At 47.8% G+C, this 12,514-nt stretch overlaps 1 pseudogene; it reads right to left on the bottom strand.

Moving 5' to 3' along the window:
• Window positions 1-11,896: 11,896 nt before the first annotated feature.
• On the bottom strand, window positions 11,897-12,020 carry LOC114886254 (annotated as a pseudogene).
• Window positions 12,021-12,514: the final 494 nt, after the last annotated feature.

The raw sequence follows: 12,514 nt of genomic DNA, 5'->3' as shown, positions 1-12,514 counted from the left end.
TAATAAATCTATCCATCTATCTATCTATTTATTTATTTATTTATTTTGGCTGTGTTGGGTCTTTGTTGCTGCGTGCAGACTTTCCCTAGTTGTGGTGAGCGGCTGCTACTCTTCATTGCGGTGCGCGGGCTTCTCACTGCCGTGGCTTCTCTTTTTGGGGAGCACGGGCTCTAGAGCACAGGCTCAGTAGCTGTGGTGCACAGACTTAGTTGCTCTGCGGCATGTGGGATCTTCCCGGGCCAGGGCTCGAACCCATGTCCCCTGCATTGGCAGGCTAGGATTCTTAACCACTGAGCCACCAGGGAAGTCCCTGTTTATTTCTTTTGGTATCATTGCTATTTTTTTTTCTAGAAAGTTGTTCTTTCTGCCTAATTTTTCAGATTTATTGGCATAAGTGTGTTCACAGTATTCTCTTCTGACTTTCTACACCTCTGTTAAAGGTATGGAGACTTTTTACAGTGTCTATAGTTATGATCCCATCTTATTCATAATGTATTTTTGCTTTCTCTTTTTTTGCAGAGATCTTTCAACTTCATCTGCTTCAAAGTACTAGGTTTCGACGTTAATCCTTTTGCTATTCCCTTTTCTTGACCTGACCACTTAAGCTTCAAATATCCATTTTTTTCTTTTCTAATACATGCATACGACACAAATTTTCTCTTAAGTACTGTTTTAGCTATATTCCACAAATTTGCTTTCTATTGTTTTAAATAATCAATGAGTTCTAAATATGCCCTGTTTCCACTACAATTTTGTCTTTAGCACATGAATTATCTATCGATGTGGCGGTCTACGTGAAAGCAGGGATCTCATTCAAATCCTGATGACTTAGCTTGAACCCACTGGAAATCAATATCCAACTGTCTGTGGGTACGAGGATCAATCAGGGCTCAGCCTTCATCATATCCCCAAGAAACAGATACATCTCACACAAAGCAGAAAGAACATTAAAATTTTACTAATATTCTTGGAAAGATGAAGGAGGAGAGTAACACTTCAGGGATGCATTAGTCAGGGTTCAACCACGAGTCAGAGCATCTACGATATATACATTTCATATAAGGACTTCTCTTTTTTCCAGCTTTATTGCAGTATAATTCACAAATGCAATTGTATTTATTTATAATATACAACATGATGACTTGATATACATATACATTGTAAAATGATGACTACAATCAAGTTAACACATCTGTCACCTCACAGAGTCAACTTTTGAATGGTAAGCACTCTTAAGATCTACTCTTAGCAAATTTCAAGTCTCCAATACAGTATTTTTTTTTTTTTTTTTTTTGTGGTGCACGGGCCTCTCACTGTTGTGGCCTCTCCCATTGTGGAGCACAGGCTCCAGACGTGCAGGCTCAGCGGCCATGGCTCACGGGCCCAGCCGCTCCGCGGCATGTGGGATCTTCCTGGACCGGGGCACGAACCAGTGTCCCCTGCATCGGCAGGCGGACTCTCAACCACTGCGCCACCAGGGAAGCCCCCTTTTTAAAAAAATTTTATTTAATTAATCAATTTATTTATTTTGGGCTGTGTTGGGTCTTCATTGCTGCGCGTGGGCTTTCTCTAGTTGTGGCGAGCGGGGACTACTCTTTGTTGTGGTGCATGGGCTTCTCACTGCGGTGGCTTCTCTTGTTGCGGAGCACGGGCTTTAGGTACGTGGGCTTCAGTAGTTGTAGCACGTGGGCTCATTAGTTGTGGCTCACGGGCTCTAGAGCACAGCTCAGTAGTTGTGGCACACGGGCTTAGTTGCTCCGCGGCATGTGGGATCTTCCTGGACCAGGGCTTGAACCCGTGTCCCCTGCATTGGCAGGTGGATTCTTAACCACTGCGCCACCAGGGAAGTCCTGTCGGGCTTATTTCATGTAGCATAATGGCATCCAGCTACACCCACATTGTCACAAACAGCAGGATTTTCTTCTTTTTTTATGGCTGAATCATATTTCATTGTGTGTGTTTATATATATATATATATATATATATATATATATACACAATATCTTCTTATTCCCCTCATCCATTGATGAGCACTTTGGTTGTTTCCATATCTTGGCCATTGTGAATAACGGTGCACTGAACATGGGACGTATCACAAAGCAATCTCTCTCTCTGACATACTGATTTCATTTCCTTCTGATATATACCCAGAGGTAGGATTACTGGATCACACGGTGCATATAAGGGTTTCTTACAGAACTCTGACTTTCTGCAGTGGTGGGGGCTAGTTAAGCAGTCTCCGTCAGGTGTTGTCTTATGTCTGATGCTGAAGTCTGCAAGAAAGTATTTGGGAAGGAAGATGGATGTAAAGTGTGGGAGAGTAAGAATAAGCTGGAACCCTCAGGACAGGCTGTGGAGCACACGAGGGTAGACAGAAACCCATACAATCATTCTTGCCTCTGACTTTAGTGGTCTGGGTGTCCTGCTGAGGCCCTTCCTCTGGGAGCTAAAGATGCAGTATGATGCTGGAGGGGGATGTGGGGAAACTCCTGGGAGCTGCAGGCCCAGCTGCTGCTTCACACCAGGGTGGTGAGTTGGGACAGCACACCAGCAACACTTGAGCACCTAGAAAAGGTGCCGGGCACCTGGCCCAAAACTACTGGGAAGGGAACTCTGGAAAACGTCGTTCGGCCTGGCCAAGCTCACACGTTACAAAGCTACCACAAGGGGGCGGGATCCTGAGACTGTGGTTGGGATGGCATGGAATCTATAGGATTGACATTTTAACATTAGTGAGCCCTCCGATCCATGAACATGGTACATCTCTCTATGTATTTAGGTCTTCTTTACCTTCTCTTAGTGGCGTTTTCAGTGTATGGGTCTTACACACCTTTTCCGAGATGATGTTTAATGCTCTGTTTTCAGAGACAGATTTCTAGTAATAGATCAGCAAACACTTCTATACTGCTTATTATGGGTCAGGCACTCTTCATAATACACGTAGATATAAATATAAACAAACTCACTTGAGCCTCACAACCACCTATGAGGAAGTTCTACTACTGTCTCCATTTTACACTATAGGACTGAAGCACGGAGGGGCTAAGTAACTTGCCAAGTGTCATAATCCAGCAGGTGGTGGAGAGGGGATTGGAACCCAGGCAGCTGGCTCCAGAGCCCCTACTCCCACCATTACGCTATGCTACTTGGTAGTAGCTAGCAAGGTTCACACAAGTGTCCAACAGCACAGAAAACAAGACTGATGCTCTGAATGGAAGATTCAATCTTATGTTCAGATTTGTTGAACTAGTTCTTTGAACTACTTCTATGACACGGCAAGGTCTCTCTCTCACAACTGCTGTGGGGGGAGGGATGTTTTCACCTCTGTCTTATATTATTGTGTATTTATCAAGATGAGCAAATTTTTTGGAACAAGTCCATGGAACTTCATCTGTAGTGGAAAAGCCAGTAGCAGGTTGGTCGAGTCAACTTTTACAGGAAGAAAGGGAGTGGGAGGTGATAGGATTTCACTTAAAAAAGAGTTTAAAGCAAACATAGTGTTTTCATCTTGTCCCTAGTGTACTGAAAAGGACCATCCCCCTACACACACACCAGCCATGTCCTCCACCTGCCTCTTTCTCATCTGTAGAAAAACTTTAGCCTCCTAGGCCTTTCCTGAGTTCCAAAGAATAAATTTAATCAGAGAAGTGAGAAAATGCAGAAACAAAGGAAAACAGTCAAGCAAGAACAAGTAATATAGTAGTTTAGCCATTAAACAAAGCCAAGGACCTTTAGTTCTTCCTCAAGGGCTCTAGATAATATTCTGAACCATATCCTTTGAGCTGTTTTTGCAGATACTGAAAGCCCCACCCGTGAAAGATGTTAATTTCATGCTGACCACAAGCACGTAGACCCCAGACCGTTTGGAACCAGAAGGTTGAGGGTGTTGACTCCCAATTACCTCACCACCCACCAATCAGAAGAATGTCCACGAGCTGATCACACACTGCACCACTCCCCTCCCTCACCTGGTCTTCAAAAAAATTTTCCTTGAAAGTCATTGGGGAGTTGGGGGGGGGGTCTTTTGAGCACTAGCTGCCTGGACTCCCTGTTTGCTGCCTGCCATAAACGCTGCACTTTCCTTCACCACAACCTGGTGTCAGTAGACTGGCCTTCCTGTGTGTGGGCCAGTGAACCCAAGTTTGGTTTGGTAACACTAGTAATCAGGGAAATACAAATTAGGACCAATACAAGAGCTCCTTCCCACATTGGATTGGGAAACATTGACGAGATTCTTTGAATGGACTCATGGGCAATGTTCTGGGGGAAAGAACACAGTTCTGATGAAGCAGGGCTCAGGCGGTCTCCATTCCCCTCATACCTCATGGCCTCCTGAGCTCAGCCATGGTCACTGTGCCCCTAGCCAATGCCCATCAACAACACAGCTGATGAAGGATGCAGTGGGATTCTATACAGCAATGAGAACTGATAAGAAGCAGAATGGATGAACCTCAAACATAACTGAGTGACAGAAGGCAGACTCCAAAGGTGCTGGTGGTTGTGAGTACGTTTATACAAAGCACAGAAAAAAGGCGAACCAACCTATTGTGTTAGAAATCATGAGAGTGTTTATCCTGGGGGAGACAGGGAGAGGGAGTGAGATGGGGCAGAAGGTGGGTCCCCAGGGGCTGGACTTTTCTGTTTTATAATCTACCTGGGACATTCATTTTTGGAAATTGTGAATTTAGCTGTCTGTGCTTCACACCTTAATTAGAAACTTCCTTATAATCCCACTGCAGATGTGTTTGCATGCACAGTTGTCCTTAGTTCATGGAGAAAGGTCTGGACAGGTACACTGGACAACCGTACCAGACAACTTGTCTGGAGAGGGCTGGGTAGGATGAACACAGGGAATGGAAGAAGAGGAGATTTTCTTTCTAATTCTCTTGATTATAAGTTGCTTGAGTGTTTTACTAGAAGCCTATAATTTGGTTCATCTGTATAAAATATTTTTTAATACACAAGAATGGAGTCCCAGTAATTTTTATTTTTGTGGTAACTAATATACCCCACCATTATTTTAAGGACTGCCCCCCCACAAACCCCGAGCTAAAGTGCAAGGACACAGCCTGTGACCAGAGGAGCTGAACTAAGGGCCAGATGGGCTCAGAGATGGAGTGAGCAGCCGTGTTGAGAGCAGGGTCTCAGGCCACTCTCTCAACAGATGTGCTGTCTTTCCCGAGACGGGCTGGGCTGGTTATCAGAGTGCCAAAGGACTGGGGCAGCTCCTCCAGTAGCAGCTGAACATGGGCTTTCTGCTCTAAAAGAGCAAAGATGAACAACAGACTCCAAACTCTGTGGAGGCAGGGGGAAGGACAGCAAGACACAGGGGGACATTTGCTCCTCTGCATTGACCCAGGGACTTGACTCAGGGTCCAGGGTGGCATTTCCAAGAAAGGCTTTTTCAGGCTATGGTCATGTGACATGACTCATGCCGGGTCATCTTGGAGATGAAAGTCCCAGAGGGTGGAAGACGCTAAAGGCCTTGATTCATGCTGGGTCTGAGACAGACAAAGAGAAATGAAGCCTAATAATTAGGGAGGAACCTGGAAGGGAAGAGGCAGCCATGAGGGAGAAGAGGAGGAAAGTGAGGGGGAGAGGAGGAAGATAAAACACGCTGGGCAGATGAAGAGAAGCAAAAGGGGCCCAAGAGAGGAGAGAATGGAGGCAGGGAGGCTGAGGGAGGGAGGGAGGGACAGGGAAGAGGGGACAAAGCAGGGAGTGAAGCTGAAGTGAGCACACGGAGGACAGAATTGCCCCAGCTAAAAACTAGTTAAAAACAGTTTCCATCCTGTTGTGTTCCGTTTTAACTCACTCCCTCACTCCATATTGATTTTCACAAATGATTCCTTTCTTGTTAGATTCGTATCGTGCACCTGCTATTTTTCTCTTTTGAAACACTCCCTAACACTCCCTTCCTTTGCGAGCATTCTTCGTTCCAGAGAGAAGGTCACAGTATGATAACCTCGGAGACCACCAGAGCCCGTCACGGGACCACCGGATGCCAACCTTGATGGTTTTGAAATGTTCTGTGGATGAAGAAGGCGGGCCCTGCACCTACCCTGTTCCTTATGGACAACCCTCTTCCTTGAGGCTGATACTGTAAGACTCCTCACTTCCCCCTCCAAAAGGAGGACACAGACTTGAAGGCATTACCCTGGCAAAGCAATAAAGCTATTCTTTCCTACTTCACCTAAAACTCTGTCTCTGAGATTCAATTTGGCGCCGGTGTACAGAGGCCGGGTTTTGGCTACAGCAGAGAGGCTGCAGGAGCTTCGCAGAGAAAGGAAAAGCTACAGAAAGGAAGGTCTCCCCAGAAAGGGCGCTTCCAGTGACGGGTAAACTGGTAAGGAGGGAGGGGCCAACGGGGAGAAGGGTGGCTCACCTTGGGCGTCCTCAAGCATCTGTGTGCAGACTGGGCCAGGCTCAAAGGCCTTCCCTGGGGGTCCACTAAGTCTTCCCAGCATCCCACAGGCTGCGATGGCAGAGGAGACAGTCAGTTTCCACGAGGCGAGCAGAGGCCCTCCCTAACCCCCGCCACACAGACCCCTCTCCATTGCCTCACCCTCACCCAGAGATCCTTCTGGGACTTCCCTGGTGGCGCAGTGGTTGAGAGTCCGCCTGCCGATGCAGGGCACATAGGTTCGTGCCCCGATCCGGGAAGATTCCACATGCCGCGGAGCGGCTGGGCCCGTGAGCCATGGCCGCTGAGCCTGCGCGTCTGGAGCCTGTGCTCTGCAACGGGAAAAGCCACCACAGTGAGAGGCCCGCGTACCGCAAAAAAAAAAAGAAAAAAAAAGAATCCGCTTACCAATGTAGGGGACACGGGTTCCAGCCCTGATCCAGGAAGATCCCACCTACCGCGGAGCAACTAAGCCCGTGTGCCACAACTACTGAGCCTGCGCTCTAGAACCCGCGAACCACAACTACTGAGCCCGCGTGCCACAACTACTGAAGCCCGTGCGCCTAGAGCCCGTGCTCCACAACAAGAGAAGCCACCGCAATGAGAAGCCTGCGCACCGCAACGAAGAGCAGCCCCAGGCTTGCTGCAATTAGGGAAAGCCTGCGTGCAGCAACGAAGACCCAGTGCAGCCAAAAAAAAAATGTCCTTCCCACGTGGACTCCGAATCTCATCCCCAGTGTCACCTACAGTCCTAACCCAGGCTCCTCCCCCACGCTCCCCCTGAGGGCTGGCTGGGCCTTCCCACCAACCCCCACCGGGCAGCTGACCCCGGAGGCCCTGATCCTGTGAGGCCCAGCCCTGCGCAGGGTCCCAGCTTCTGCCATCTGCTGGGACGTCGCTGTAGTAGAGCTGCGGCTGCAGAGTCCTCAGGCCACGGTCGCTGTTGCTCATCAGGAACGCAGTTGGGGTCTGAGCACGTTCAGAACAAAGGCTCCAGGAAATGTACCACGGGACCCGGCAGTGCCTCGTTGCTTCCAGCTTCTCCAGAATGTTCGAGGAGAATATGAAACATGTCTCCACACAGTGAGATTCCTATCAGATGGAAGGCCACCAGGCTCAGTGTTTTGGAAACCTGTTCTCTCCCACAGGGAAGAGAAGGCTGGTTCATTCATTGATTCCCTCACCTGTTCAACGATAGCTCACTGAGCACCTACGCGGGGACACACTTCAGGCAGGAACCTGGGATACTAGGGTGGGCCAGGCACAGTCCTGCCCTCAAGGCAATCCCAGTCTGGATCCATAGTGACCCCCACCCTCTCCATCCCACAGACCCCCTCCTGTATCTGCCTGTAGACACAGCAGCCTGGACTTTTGCCCCAGCAGCTACGTACAGGTGTCGCCCTGACACCTGCAGTCAAGTTGGGGTGGAACCAGGGGTAGTCATCAGTTAGCCATTAATAAATAAGAAACTGTCTTCACTGATCGAGCTTGCTTTAATTGTTTTTGCAAAAACTTGCATGTATTCTAAGCTTAACATAGTCTAAACAGTAAGGTGTTTGCCCAAGTCGTTTTTTTAGGAACTTGGAGTCAGCTGTGTCCAGTTTGAGCTCAAGCCAGTTAAGATTGGTTAAGACCACTGACCCTCCAATTGGGCATGTGTGAGTGTCTGCTGGGAGACCTTTTGACATCAGAGGTGATGCCAAAAGCTCAGACTCCGTACACTGGTGCTGAATCAAATCTCGGAGACAGAATTTTGGGTGAAGTAGAAAAAAATAGCTTTATTGCTTTGCCAGGCTCCTGCCCTTGAAAATGTGTCCCAACTCGGGAGGAATCGGTGAGGAGTTTTTTTGTTTGTTTGTCTGTTTGCATTGGGTCTTCGTTGCCGTGCACGGGCTTTCTCTAGTTGCATCGAGCAGGGGCTGCTCTTGAGCAGGGTCTACTCTTCGTTGCCATGCGTGGGCTTCTCACTGCAGTGGCTTTTCTTGTTGCAGAGCACGGGCTCTAGGCATGTGGGCTTTAGTAGCTGTGGTACGCCAGGGAGGCCCAGCCCTGCGCAGGGTCCCAGGGCTGTGGTGAGGAGTTTTATACCAATAGTTCAAGGGTGGGATTGCTGACAAGATTAGGGTATGTGCAGGACCCGCTCCTGCAATTTGGCCTCAGGTAATCTCGAACAAGGACCCTGCCCCAAGGCTGCACTATTGTTTCTTGACGGCTCCTCCCTTGTCTCTGTATCCCCTCCCTCCTCTGATTAGCAACTGTTTGAACCTGCCCTTTGGAATTCAGTGAAGGTCATGGAGGCTGAACAGAAAGGCTCCCGTGCCCAGGGGCCCCACAGGGTTCTGCTTTGTTTCAGAGGGTCAAAAACTCCACCCTCAGTGGGAGCTGGTGCTGCCATCTTTGGACACTCTCCCCATGAAGACCCTGTAGCTTAGCTGCATCTGCGCAGAACGACAATTACCTTGCCTTCTTCTTATCTCCAGTCACCTTTCGCCATGCTCCCCACGCCTCAGCTTTATCTCATAAATACCCCAAGCCCTCATCATTCCTCCCATGTTCTCTCTTGGATGCCTCCTGAGTAAACCTCTTCTCTGCTGCAAACCTTGGCATCTCAGCCTTTGGCTCACTGTGCGTGGGGCAAGCAAGCCTTGTTGGGAGGCAACCATGCCCAGGGACAAGGCAGGACAGAAAGGGGAGGATGTACTGCAGGTAGCCATGATGGCAGCTCTGCTCCAGGGGCCGGTGGGAACCGCTCTGGCTAACTTGTGGGCTGGTCTTGGTCACACTAAGCATTGTGGAGTGTTCTGAGAGGCACCCCAGGACCCAGGTTTTCATCGTTGTTGTCTCCACCCAGCTCCACACTGCCAGCATCTTTGGTAAACTTAGTGGGAGGAAAGGTGTACAATCAAGAAAATCCCACCCAGAGCTTCACCTTTGAAACCAAGTAGGACCCTGTGGGTATCCTGGGCATGAGCCTTTCTGTTTAGCCTCCATGACCTTCCCTGTGTTCCAAAGGGCAGGTTCAAATAGTCACTAATCAGGAAAGAGAAGAGATGCAGAGACAAGGAAGGAACAGCCAAGAACAATAGTGTAGCCTTGGGGAAGTGTCCTGGTTCCACATCAAGGGATACACATAACAATATCTTTGAGCTCTTTACAGAACTAAGACCTCCAACAAATGGAAGATGTAGCGTTCTTCATTCCAGGGATGACCACCTGAGGCCAGATTAAAGGAACCAGAGAAATTCATCAAAAGATTACCTGAAACCAGATTAAAGGGGTACAGGCCCTGCACACACCCTAATCTTATCAGCAACCCCACCCTTGAACCATTGCTATAAAAATCCTCACCAAATCCTCCTGGGTTGGGATACACAGTTTTGAGGGCATTAGCCCACTGTGGCCCCCTTTGCCTGGCAAAGCAATAAAGCTATTCTTTTCTACTTCACCCAAAATTCTGTCTCCAAGAATTAATTTGGTGTCAGGGTACAGAGGCCAGATTCAGCTTCAAATTTGGTGCCCAGTGTGGGGCCGACTTGGGAACAGCCCCAGGAGGGTCCCCTGGCTTGATTGGGTGCTCTGAGGTTTTCTCCATGTCATCCTCTTTCAAGAGAGCAGAGGGCTGCAGAATTCTTTTAGAGGTCAGATCGCCTGGGACCCTTGCCTGAAAAGGCCCAGCCCTGGTCATACCCCATCCACCATCCCAGCAGTCAGCACTCCTCCAAGTCAGGAGTGGGCAGCAAAAGAGGGACCATCTTAGCAGCTGCCAAGGTCACTTTTGCCTTGAAGACACTCCCTTCTTCCTCCTGCCTGCACCAGCTCGGATTTCCTACACCAAGGAGTTATTTTGGGGGAGGAGAAAAATAGTGTCTGACATCGAGACACCTCCGCCAGAATGTGGGTAAGTCCCCTGGATGTGCACTCTGGGGCTCCTTCAACTTTGTCCCTCTGGAGAACTTTTGCCTACATCTGGGGAACATTTCGTTTCCATCTGGGGATTTTCCGTTTTGGAAATCCCACGTGTAAGGCACTGCTTGGACTAAGGTCACTGGCTTAGTGGGACTCTGAGCTTTGAGCTGTCTGATGTTTTCAAATTTTGTTTTTTGTATTTGTTTTCGTTTTGTTTCTGGTGTAAGTCTTCCGTCTGCTGGTGAAGGTTCTGGTTTGTTTCCAGTCCCTGCGTGAGTGTTTTGTGATCGGATATGGGAAGCATTTCCTTGATTCCATCTGATAATTTTCCCTGGGGAAAATTTTGGCAGCTTGGTCAACCCTATAGTGATAAACCTATGACTAAGACAAGAACACGGTTCTATTGTCATTCTGTTTGGCCAATGTACATTCTTGAAAGTGAGGAAAGGTGGCCAGTGAATGGTAGCCTAAATTATTATACTATTCGTCAGCTAGAACTGTTTTGTCACAGGAATGGGAAGGCTGGGACTTCTCTCCACTCCATGTGGACTAGCCACACTGGGTTCAGTCCCTTGTGGGAATTGAGCCACTTTGGGCTCCCTGAGAGCCAATTCTGGGTTTGTTCTCTTTTAAAAACTGAGCCAGTCTGTTTGGAAGCCTATGTCTGTGAATGGAAGTGGAATTTTTAAACTATACCCGCTCTGATTTTCTGTCTGTGCAGCTGTAGCTTATCTGTTGTTTGTGTTTTTTTCGTGTATTATTTTGGGGTGAGCCACTCTGGGAAAATTCTAACTGCTCATTGCGAGCCACTTTGAGACCTCTGTCTGGGAGTAGAAATGGAATCTTTGGGCTATTTATCGATTGCATTGTAATCACATGTGTAACCATGCCCTTTTTAAGTCTTTCTGTCATTTATAGATAGTTTTTTATTGTACTCTGATGCCTTTGCAAAAGTGCTTCATCTTTAAGAAGATTTATGTGAAGGACCATTTTGACAAGTACAGGTCTCATAAACTTCATATCCTACTGCTGAACTGGGTAAGAAATTAAAAATCTTAACGGAGAATCTGATGGCTTCATAAAAAGTTGAAAAAGGATTGGTCACTGAGTGAACTGGTGAATACAGTTATAATGTTTATGGGTTTTTTATTACTTTTTTTTTTTTTTTGGACGGGAAAGTAGGATTCGTTGGTGGGCAAGAGTAAGGAAGAGACAGTGCCAAGACTCTCATGAGTGCAGGGCCCATCATTTATCCAGGGAGCCACGATTAGGGATATATTTGACTCCACAGCCATCCGGGATGAGCTGCTTTTCTGCCCCCATGTTTTCAAATTCATCCGCGTTAAAGTTAGTAAATCCCCACTCCTTGGAGATGTGGATCTTCTGGCGGCCAGGGAACTTGAACTTGGCCCTGCCTGGGGCCTCAGTCACATGATCCGTGTTCTGCAGCTTGGGGAAGATAGATATTATGACTTGGCCAATGGGGGCCCTGGCCACTGTGCCCTTGGGCTTTCCAAAGACTGTGCATATCCCTGTCTGGAGCCTAGATTGGGCACAGCATGCCAGTCATGAATGTCCCCTGGAAAGGGCTGTCTCCAAGGTCCCTTAGGGCAACCCATACAGGCAACAGGCTGCATAACTACCGAGGAGGCTACTGTTTGCAGCCATTGTACACTGGGGAAAAGAGCATCGTTGGCTTAATTGACTGCAAATTATTACTGGTTTTGATCTGTGTTTTCCAGACATAGAGAAGTCCTTCCCCTCAAGCTACTTATGACTTAGAGCAATTGGATAAATTACACCTCTGTCAGAAAAATGGAAATATATTTTTTTTCTCTCTGCCTGGTCCCTCCAGAAATTGGAGATTCTTGTGCTCTGAGCAGCCTTGTCAGGTGAATGGGAAAGACTGTCTCCTGGCACGTGCAGGAATCTTGATATTTCGGCGACTTCTAGAAAGGAGAAATCCACGAAGGCAGAATCTGATGGCAGGCTTATGTTTCAATAGATATGAAATTCTAGTTCTGTTCATTGAAGTCTGTATTTATGAAAGTTATTGTGTTAGTCACACTTTTGCCCTGATGTTTAAGAGGAAAGGAAAATTACCCAGTGAAGGTATCAGAGTGTAATTACTCATGAGGTATCACCGTTTGCTTTAGGTCTACTGCTAAAAGCGTATATACAATGCTTGTGTGACAATTGGGTATA

This window comes from Monodon monoceros, unplaced genomic scaffold, assembly GCF_005190385.1.
Source record: "Monodon monoceros isolate NGI ecotype Baffin Bay Population unplaced genomic scaffold, NGI_Narwhal_1 Super_Scaffold_6, whole genome shotgun sequence".
NCBI lineage: Eukaryota > Metazoa > Chordata > Mammalia > Artiodactyla > Monodontidae > Monodon > Monodon monoceros.
This window is presented reverse-complemented; position numbering and strand designations above follow the sequence as displayed.